Genomic DNA, 11,283 nt, shown 5'->3' on the forward strand with positions numbered 1-11,283 from the left:
GCCGTCCATTACTGCGCGGCACATATGGTGCCAGGAAAGTGTCCGGAACGGAATCGATAATGGATGATGCTTTTCAATTATCGCGACGAACTCCCGCGCGGCTGTTCTTTACGGTACCAGAGCCCCCGGGGGAGGTGAAGAATGGATTAATGAAATTTGGGTTCAATCGTTCATTTCCCCCGAGAGGGGTGGTGTCGGAATTTTTGAAGGCGCACTTCAAATGGTTTCAGCACACAATGTGCGATGCAACCGGCGTTTGCCCGGTTGAGTCTAGCGCAAGCCAGCAGCGGCACTTAACCTGAATTTTGAATCCAACTGGCCACGAATCAGCTGTTTCGGCTCATTGTTTAGACTCTGGTTTTCTAATTTGTTTGAGTAATATTGGCGAAATGACAACCAGTAGCAGCCACCAAGTCCAGGGCTCATGTTGGATAACCTCTCGCTAATTGGCAGAAAATGATGAGAATTGATTTTTTTTCGCCCACTGCGCTCTTCCCTGCCGATAGTGGACAAGCTTCTCCCGAATTGAGCGAGGTGGGAATGGTTGGACCGATTTGACACTTAACACACACTTAAATCGGGGTTGTTCGCTTGTGCATTGGGAAAGAATGACCAAATCGGTGAAATTTGTATGCAAGAAATGGTTTCGTTTGTGTGCAAGAAATTGACGATAAATCCGCGGCTGCCATTTGTCATTCTTTTTCTGTAGTCCGAATCGAATGAGCAATACCTGCGTCAGGTATTGAATAATCTTCCCAGAAACCGTTATACTCCAACTTGGGCGAGATGAATCGATGTTACCATCGCAAAACTTCGGTCAAATGGTTCCATTGATCTGTGTTCTGATAAAAGTATAAATAAAACGTTGTTTTGACGTGCTCGAAGCGCAAAACAAATGTTGAATGCAGTTATCCGAATTTGTTAAAAACATATGGTTAGAGGCGAATGAACTGCCTTTTAAAGCTTCTTTAAAACAAAGAATGAAATGGAATTAAAAACATATCCGAAACATGAAAGCTATTCAGCTGATTCACTGTTCAAATTCTGTCGAACTAGAATCCATCTCCAGAACATGTGGATGTCCAGAATATTATTTGTTTTCGAAGAATTGCGTTCTTAAGAATTGCTCAGCAGAATTTTCTTTATGACTGTTGCATATTTACATTTGCATTCATCAATTACATTCCATTTCCAATGGCGATTCATTTTCTGCTTTGCCCATCAATACACGAACATCCACTGAATGTTTGGTTTAAACCAGAGCTGACCAATATTCATTGTTCAATTTCGTACTTCACTATTGAAATTATTTAAATTTATACGCTATTTCTGTACTCAATGCTGTTTGAGGATTGGTTCATTCTGGTGCTAATCAATAACATGTGAATGGATTTGTAGTTTACCAAGTTGATTCCCATTTTATCTCCGCAATATATATCTGCAGGCTGCTATTACTGGAAAGAATTGTGCCAATAAGCTACAGTTATTGGAAGATGCTACTTAAAGCCGTTGAACAAGTTGAATGAATCGTCTATTGGATGTAAGTGTTGGGAATAAACTCGCATGTTTGCCAACATATTAAATACTGTACACCCAAAGTAAATTTTTGGCACATCTTTTGACATCCTCATTTATAACGTTATGAGTGGAATACATTTTGCGCGACATTTTGGACACGAAAAAGCTATCCGCGCGATGGGTGCCGCGTTTGTTGACCGTCGACCGAAAACAGTGGCGCGTTGATGATTCAACAGTTAAATTTCAGCTGGTTCTGGTTCGATCCCCTGCTTGACATCGTTTGGACTTTTTTTTATTTGATACTATTTCAAGCTGACGTTCAGTTTGAGAGAAAGTGAGGTCTGCTCCCATACATACAAACATATTAAAACCCTTGAAAAATGTGCTTTTATTTGTTCATTTCACCCTTCAGCACACGAAAAAACATTTTCTCTGCCAAAGAGGAAATTTTTTTTCTGCCAACGCCAACGTTGGTGTGAAAAATGGTGGATTTTGTTCCTATGTACTACGATCTGCGGACATCACTGATTTTGTGCTATGAACTTAAAAAAATCCACCTCCGTATGTTGGTGAAAGCTTACGCCAAGTATGCACTAGGCTCGGGGTTTCTCAAAGTGATCGACCCCTTGGGGTTTATTGTGGTCTTCCAGGGGTCGACACAAACGAAAACTGATTTTGGCGGTCGACGAGGCCTTAAAATCGATCTCTTTTACGCCTATAAATGCATGTTATTATTTGGAACTGTCAAGGAAACTGTATAAATTGTGTTACATGACCCTACTTATCATAAAAATGGCTAAAATTTTAGTAGAAAGTATTATTGTTGTACTTTTCAAAAACTCAACAAGTCGATCAGCACGTACGAGTACGAACAAAATGAAAAGTCGGCAAGTAGAAAAGTGTGAACAAGCTCTGACAAAACTAAGAAACCTTTTCAAAATCAACGAACGTGGAGATTTAAGGCTTCAACTCACCAATATTGATTTTAATGTTTTTTTTTCAAAAATTTATTACCTTTACCTTATATTTATTAGATTTACTGAATTGTCTATTTATTCTGTTGAATTTTGATGGGAAAATGATATTATGTTTACTCAATTAACCAGCGCAAAATTTTTAAATTGGTAAGTATTTTGTATGAAAACTAGAGATAGAATATTTAAGGAAATTTGACTCTAAGGTATCATTTTATTCTGGAAAGTGCCCAAAATAGTTTGCTCCCTGCTCTAGGCAAATCACAATGTTATTGGTGGTTCAAAATTTTTAAGAAAGGAACTATGATGTGAGGAACGTAGAAAAATGGGAAAAATCGCCGAATTTCAAACCATACTGGACGAAGATGACGGCTAAACTCAACAGCAACTCGCAGAATAATTAAAAACTTGACCAATCAAGCGTGTTCTGCTACTAGAACGACCGGAATATCAACAAAGACTACCCAATTCTAGATTCTTGACGGCGAAACAAACTCTCTTCCCAGACGTTCATAAATTGCCTGAAAAAACTGAGAATATGTGCAGCTTCTAATGGTATTTACTTTGAATAAATTATGTTCATAGAACGTCAAGATTCAAACACAATAAACATGAGTTTTCAATGAGAAAATCGGTTTCATATTTATTCGCCAGGTAATTATTGTATTAAATTTTCATACGCTATGTGTATACTCCATTTATTATGATGGTCTGAATACTCTGGTCATCATTAGTAATATGTTGTAACATTAGTTCCAAATTCACTAATTTTTCTTGCAGTTTTACTGATAGAGGATTATTTTCAGCGAAAATAATATCGTTGTATCGTTGAACTGTAGCTTTCTGGAGGCTACAAATACTGAAAGGAGTTGCCCGAAGGAACGTTGCAGTAGCATCTTTTATTGAAAGATGCTGTTTAAGGCTGACTAAAATGTTGGAGAAGAAATCGTCTCTTAGAAGTAGCCGTTGGAAATGAACTGACAAGCTTGCAAACATATTAAATACTAATATGGACTAAGCGTTCACATGAAGAAGCTAAAATACTGCTTCAAAAGATGTACACAACAGCTATGTCATTTCTTTTCACTTTCATAAGTTTTATCAAGTTATCTGTTCTAGGGAATTCCGTTTCGAATGAATACAAATGTAAAATTAATCATATCGAACATCATTTTTCAACAATGTCCAATTCAAAATATATGTAGTTTCATGTAACCACGATTCATTTTGTTGTGTTAAACATTGTGGATGTTGTGCCTATGGCCTTCGATTTGTGAATACAATTCAATTTTTTGTCACAAACAAAAAACATCCGCTCCCGACTCACATAGAGTATGGGTGGAAGCTTACGGCGAGAATGCTCTCGGCAAATCTTGATGTTTTGTTTTTGTTTTTTACGTAGAACTACGTCTTTCAGGAAGGGTGCCAAATCAGAAAATAGGTCACGTTTTTGTGAAATAAAGTTAACGTTAATAATTATTTTCAGAGCGAACGAATTCTGATACTTTGCACACCAATGGAATCGGAAATTCTCTAAGATTCGTTTGATATACTATACAGTACAATCCACTAATGCCTAAACAGTTTAAATTAATGCAAACTGAAATTAATGGAAACTGTCCGTAGCATTCGACTCTACTCGACTCTTTCGAGTCTACTGAAGCAATAAAAAATTAAATTGCTAAAAAGATATTACAAAAATATCGATGCATTCTAAAACAATATCCGAAGTGATAAACAACTGAATTGAATATTATAATTCCGTAGTTCTACGTCGAAAACTGCGGTCGTGTCCTAGGTACAACCCATTACAATTTTTTTCGTCCAAAAAGTTTGAAAGTAGGTATTTTGTTGTGAGGAACGAGGATCGTGAAACACCACCGAAAGCCACTGAATTGCAAACATTGTTGGACTAAAAACGGTGACTGAACTCAACAAAAACGACCGGAATATCATCAAAGGCAACAAAATGTGATTTTTCTAGGCGACAACGCCCCGTCACACCGAGCGAGACCGACCAGGGGAACGGTTGAGCTACTCAATTGCGATAAGTGACTGCAGGTGACTTATTCACAAGACTTGACTCCTTACGATTGCCATTTCTTCTCATCGATGGGACACTCACAGGCTTAGCTGCACTTCATTCCTTGCGGAAATCTGTGAAAATGACTTAATAACTGGTTTGGCTCGAAAACAATAAATTTTGTTGTCGAGACACTGTCGGAAGATGGGGAAAATGTAAAGCCTCCAATGGCTGTTACTTCGAGAAAAATATTTTGAACCATTCAAGAACAATAAATGTGTATTACTAATGAAACAAAATCGGTATATGTATACATCTAGTAGATGGAATCGAAAGAAATGAAGCATATGATCGGAGTACCCAAATTATTTCGCTTTATCAGTTACTTATTCCTCTAATACCCAGATTCAGATGCACAAATGACAACTTCTATTTCTATTCGATGGTCTTTGGTTGGTCCATTTTAGATGTCGTGCATTGAACTATCGCATGAGTGAGTTCACAATGCAAAAAAATAACCAAACTCAAAGCAAGAATTAAAAAAAAAACTCTGGCAGAGCATCAGTGGTAATTGTCTAAAAACTCTTCGCTTATTTCATAGTAAATGATGAACACTGTTTTTTTTTCACACTTTGTTGTTTAATTTGTTGTTTTTTTTTTTGAAAACCTCTGATCAAACATAACTAAACGAAGCTTTTGAACGGAATGAAACACATTCATGAAAATCATTCACACATTTTCAATTATTTCAAAGCAACTAAAAATGGTTGTAAATAAATATTGAATTATTTGAAAGTATTCCCCGCAGAGATCAGGTCTCTTTGTAAACATTACGAAGTTGGGATAAGGTTTCAACTTATCATTAAAATTTCTTACGAAGAGAAATATGATAATGATTGAGTGTCAGTTGAAACTGTTGCTTTTTATATATTTTTGTGTTTGTGTTGATCCTTGAATTCATTCTTATTCTTTGCGCTGCTGAAATTGAAATTTCACGGCTATTTTTTCACACTTCGATGTTTAATTTGTTTTTTTTTTGGAAAACCCTCGGATTAATCAGAACTAAACAAAGCATCTGAATGGAATGAAATACATGCATGAAAATCATTCACACATTTTTAATTATTTCAACGCAGAACGCAGACCGGACAGAGGGGAACTGGAATTGGTTCACTGACTCTGTTTTCAGCCACTAAACCAAATAACTAAATATTGGATCATTTAGCTGTCTTTCTCATTGAGATCAACTCTCTTCGTAAACATTCTTCTTCTTCTTCTTCTTCTTCAATGGCACTAACGTTCCTAGAGGAACTTCGCCGTCTCAACGTAGTATTACTATTACTAACACGCCTTGAATGCATTCTGAGTGGCAAGCTCTAGAATACGCGTGATCACAGTGCAAGTCGGAGGAAATTTCTTTGACGAAAAATTCCCCTGACCAGAACGGGAATCGAACCCGAACACCCGGCATGTTAGTTGTGACGCTAACCACTCGGCCAAGGGAGCACTTCGTAAACATTACGAAGTTGAAATGAGATTTGTAACTTATCATTGAATGTCTCACGCAGAGTAATATGATGATGATGGAATGTCTTTTCCGAGTAGACTGATATGCTGGAAACTATTGGCTTTGAGATTTTTTTTTTTCAAATTTGTGTTGAACCTCGAAATCATTCATATTCTCAACACTGCTGAGTTTGAAATGGAAATCCACAACAATTTTAATCCCTCTAGAAATCTATTTAAAAAGCCTGAGATTTCATTCTAATTCTGGATCGAGATGTGGAGATTAAATTGCAAATGTGGGGAGATGGATTCTAATTCGTCAAAGTATAAACTGCGAATACCAGTTGAAATATTTCACAGTCAATCAATCAATCATTTATTGGCCGATTGTGGTATCAATACTATGATTCGAAAAGGGTACAACTCTTTCGTTTGAATTTCGTACGAAAAAAGTTAAAATTCTGTGATAATTTTAGAAAATCCCAAATGTATGAATTTCAAAAGAATTTAGCGAAAAAAAAAACGCCCAAAAATTTCTCATTTTTCTAAAGCACAAAGCACTTGCTGCGTAGTAAACTCCAGACAGGCACAAACTATAAATACGGTTGAGGAGAATTTCGAATTATCTGAAAACAAATATGGAAGGATTCGATCCATAAAAAATGTGCCCGAAGCAACCATTTCATTCGATGGAATTTTGATGCATTCCGATGCAAAGAGAAAAATATGAAAAAAAATAACAATATGCTAATTTTATTTTTAATACTTCGTTCAAAACACTTCACAACGGATTAAACCCTTATCGAATTAAATGATCATTCCATGCACAAGCTTCAAGATTAAATCGCACTGAAAGGCACTGCACGGTACTCAAATTATTTAAAATCTCCCGAAAAATATTAACAACACCAAATTATGCCTCCAAACTAGGACTGGGGGATCTTTAGAAAAAAAAATCGATCTTGATGGATCGATTTTCTAAACGGCGTAGGGACCGATTCACTGATTCACTGCCAAAGAATCGATCTTTGGAAAATCGAATGCCATTTTCCCGATTTATTTACTTGTTCTATGTAACTATTGCCCTTTCGTCAAACATGGAATAATCATTTCACATTGCTATTCAAACATCAATTAACTACATTTTAGAAATAATGTAGTTTCCAGGGCATCATGAACCATCATGGAATTATTTAATTAAATAAATTGATTGAAATTCAACAACTGATATTGATCCAGAACTACGCTGACAATAATCCCGTTGAATCTAACCGTATCATACGTCTGGAATTTAGTCGAAAAAAATTGTAGTAGTCCCAGTTCTAAAGAAGAACGCTTCAGCTGGACCTGATGTCACCATCCCATCTCGTCACAATTTTCCCTGTCCGCCTAGTGAATGTGATGGTGTAAATGTTACTTGTGACCACTTGTTTTGTAATGCCCAAATTTACAAAACTGTTTCTCCTAAATTTACAACCACTAATTTGACAACCTTAAAAAGTCCAATATTTATGAAATTCGTCGAGTGCTTTTTGGTGAGACTAAAGTCAAAGTTCACTGAACAACATGTTTTTCCCACGATCAAAAAGAATGGAAAGCTCGGAAAGAAAAGAACGATTTTCGCGATTTTTTTTTGAACAGAAATAATCGATCCGAAAAATTCGAAATCGGAGATGAAAAGATCGATCTTCCAAATATCGATCCAAAAATCGCCCAATCCTATTCACTATCACTAATTTGACATCCTCGAAAGCTATCCAAATGTTGACATTATGTTTATAAAATTTTTGTCAGGTGATGAGATTAAAATCGATGTACACTGAGAAAAAAAAACTCTAAGAACGAAAAAATCAAAGGAAAAAAATCGATCCTCACGATTTTTTCGGGTACAATGAATCGATTAAAAAAATCGAAATGTAAATGATCGATCTTCTGAAAATCGATCCAAGATCGCCCAATTCTACACCAAACAGATAATAAGATCTCTGCAAAAATACGTTCTTCGGTTATGTATTCAGGTTTGAAACCAAGAGTTCTATTCCTGTTTATTAGCAGAAAATGCGTGAAAAATGTCCCTATCGAGAGTGAGAATAGCTCAAAAAATGTTCATGATTCGATCACTTTGGCTCGATCCTCCCATCGAGGAAAAAATGACAAATACCATTCGTTTCCATCTTTCAGAAACGAGCAATTTATTTCATGAGTTCTGTTCAAGCGAAGAATTTTGATTTTGATTTGAAATATGTCCAAGTCCGAGTACCGTTATGAAAAAATAATTTGTAGAGAAGAGCACTGTTAACAAAGATTTTTTTGTTCAAAATTATTCACAGTTTCAAGTTTTGATATTCATGTGTTCTAAACTGCGAACTTAAACTTGGGTTTGGCTGAAGATATGCGAATCACACTCCTGAGGGTGCACTTTTTGACTTTGAACCACTGAACCACATACAACTAATCCATACTACTCACCTAATATTGGCGATTCTCGGGCAATGGTCCGATGGTTCGAAACCACCGATTCCGGATCACGAACTTTTTTCAGTGAAAAACTCCCAAAAAACCGTTCTGTTCTTGCTTGCCCGTATTTCACACTGGTTGAAATCTGCTAGAAAAACGTGTTGTACCTCGCGTTGTTCGTTTTCACTGTTGTAAAACTCTCCGATGATCACCAGTTTAAACTCTTCTCGGGTTGCAAATTCCGAATCGTACCGATTTTAGACGGAGACAAAATATAATTCTGAGTAAAAACAAGCACTGTTTTAATCCAATTCTGTTCGTTTTTTTTCCTGTAACAAAAAATAATTCAGTTGAAGTATCCGTTTTGTCGTTTTGTTGCGTGTGTCCAGTGCCACCACACCGAAAGCCGCTGAACGGGATTGCTCGCGCGATTTTGCCAAAGTGTGGTCTCTATAATAGGTTTCTCTTTTAGAACTGTCGCAAATACTAAGTACAAAACTAGCAAAGGCGGCTTATCGAGCGCGGTGGTGGGTTGGTTTATTCGCAAACAACAACTATGTCGGGCTATGATATGATTGGGGAGGTATTTGGGACCCGCGGACTAAACTGCACGCACTTGCACACACTTTGACCACTGAACTGAAACTGAAACTCGGATATGCTTGACCAGCAAACCGAACTGGCTCGGTTGGCGTTCACGACCAAACTAAGAGAGGGCGCACAGATCTTCTTCACCACCTTCCCCGAAACGGGAGAGATATGTACGAAAAAAATCTTTTTTTTTTCCTCCTCTATGTGTGCTGTAATTTCTTGGTATGTTCGCCGCGCACAGACACACACACACACACTCCGCACGCTCTTTCTCTCTCTGTTGTTCTCCTGCTCCTGTTGTCGTGTCCACCAGTCCTCACACGCTGTCTCACTCTTCCACTGAAGACTGACCAAAAAAAAAATCACCGAAAAAACGCAACACTTCTCCGTTTTCCCTACGATTTCTCGCCGACTTCCCAACTTGGGCATACACTTAACCGGGTCCAACAAAAAAAAACTTTTTTTTTTTGAACAAAAATACAAAATCTCACAAAAATCCCGGAAAATAACCAAATTACAAAAACTTTTTTAACGTACTCTAAGGCTCTGATGCAGCAGTATTATTGCAAGGGCTGATTTTCTGGGATGGGGTGGGGGAGGTTGAGTATATGTCCTCCGCGCGCCACACTGGAATCGAAGAAGATGTGCTCTCCCGTTCGATTGCTCGCGGTGGTGTTCGTCTTCTTCGGTTCGAGTGTTTTATTCTACTAATGCCGTTTTTCTGCTGCTGCCCGCTTAAAAGAAGAAAATCTAGCTGTGCTGGGGCTCTCCTCCTCGCGGTCGCGCGGCCGGTGGAGTGTTTTCTTCACCGCGCGCGCGAGATTACACCGTTTTCGGGCCAGCCAGCCTCTTGCCTCTTGCCTCTGTGCACACACATAAGTTTAGTGACTAAGCACACGCGCGCGCGAGAGGAAACGCAAGGGAGAGAGAGAGAGAGAGAGCGAGCGAGAAAGAGCGCGCAGATATCGCGCGTCCAGCTTCCTGTTCGCGAGTGACTGGTGGTGACTCCCGCCACCGGTGTTTCTCACGTACTTTTGCTTTGCTCTTCTCCTCCTGTGCGGCTTGGGATAACACACACTCTCTGTATCTGTATCCTGCGGGAGGAAAACTCTTCGCCAGCGCTTTGCGGCGTGGCAAAATTTCACCAATTCACACACTGTTTGTGCTCAAGCGACGAGCGACTCGAAATTTTCGGTCATCCCGTGTGCGCTTTTATAGACCTCTCATTTCGGGGGGCTTTGTGAGCTCCCCTTCGGGTTACGGCCGAGGCCGAACTCGCGCGCACATTTGGGGGGAAGCCGGCTGCTGGCTGGCGGGTAACATTTTTCTGGTGGGGTTTGTGGGGCTTTCTTCTGTTTTTGTCGTTTGGCAGCCGCCGTCATCGTCGCTCTGTGTGCAGCTATGGGCCGCAGCCGCCGAACGCAGGGATCTCAGTGCAAGAAGAAGCAACGTAAGGCCGGTGATGGATGCGTTCCAATTTTTAGCTGATAAATGGGATGATATTATGACTTTATGTTGATAGAATTTTGATGAAATTATGCGAGATAATGTCGTAAATGATTTCGATTTCGGGGCCCAGCCCCGTAATCAGGTGGGCTGTGCAGAACCAGCCTCCGTAGGTAAGTACTTTTAAGTTAAACAGTCTTTTAAGTCGGGTTTAATCTGAGAATTTTGAACATTATAAGCATTCCCATATACCCATACATTAGTTCTGTTCATGTGGGTACTAAAGGGTGTGTCACATCAAATTGCATCACGGAAAAAACGCTGTAGAAATTCGCCCAGTAGACCGATCCTTTTGAAAATTTTAGACAGTAAAATAGAAACTATCAAACAACTTTTAGCATTTTCTTTTTATTCATACTTGGAGCCCAAGCCCGTATGCTCGCACCTTCCTCTTTACCCCGTCCATAAGGTTCTGTACAACGTCAGGTTGTAGTTTTTTTTGAACAGAAATCCATTTTCTCTTGGAGCCCGCCTCCGATTTGACAACTTTTGGGTTCTTCCGGAGGGCCTGCTTCATAATCGCCCAATATTTCTCTATTGGGCGAAGCTCCGGCGCGTTGGGCGGGTTCATTTCCTTTGGCACGAAGGTGACCCCGTGGGCTTCGTACCATTCCAACACGTCCTTTGAATAGTGGCACGAAGCGAGATCCAGCCAGAAGATGGTCGGGCCCTCGTGCTGCTTCAATAGTGGTAGTAAGCGCTTCTGTA

General features: G+C 39.0%; 1 protein-coding gene across 5 annotated transcripts in view; it reads right to left on the bottom strand.

The window, feature by feature from the left end:
• LOC129763414 (titin homolog) overlaps positions 1 to 10,249 on the bottom strand; it is a 126,382-nt gene extending 116,133 nt beyond the window's left edge. The window contains exons 1-2 of one of the 5 annotated variants that reach the window (XM_055762452.1): positions 10,102 to 10,249; positions 8,491 to 8,807 (exon numbers count right to left, since the gene is read on the bottom strand). The gene's annotated coding sequence lies outside the window, so the exon portion shown is untranslated. Of the gene's footprint in view, positions 1 to 8,490; positions 8,808 to 9,072; positions 9,341 to 9,606; positions 9,784 to 10,101 lie in introns of those variants that run through there. The other 4 variants (XM_055762450.1, XM_055762455.1, XM_055762453.1 and 1 more) reach the window with 4 other exon arrangements.
• Positions 10,250 to 11,283: the final 1,034 nt, after the last annotated feature.

Source organism: Toxorhynchites rutilus, chromosome 1 (assembly GCF_029784135.1).
Source record: "Toxorhynchites rutilus septentrionalis strain SRP chromosome 1, ASM2978413v1, whole genome shotgun sequence".
In the NCBI taxonomy this organism is placed as follows: domain Eukaryota; kingdom Metazoa; phylum Arthropoda; class Insecta; order Diptera; family Culicidae; genus Toxorhynchites; species Toxorhynchites rutilus.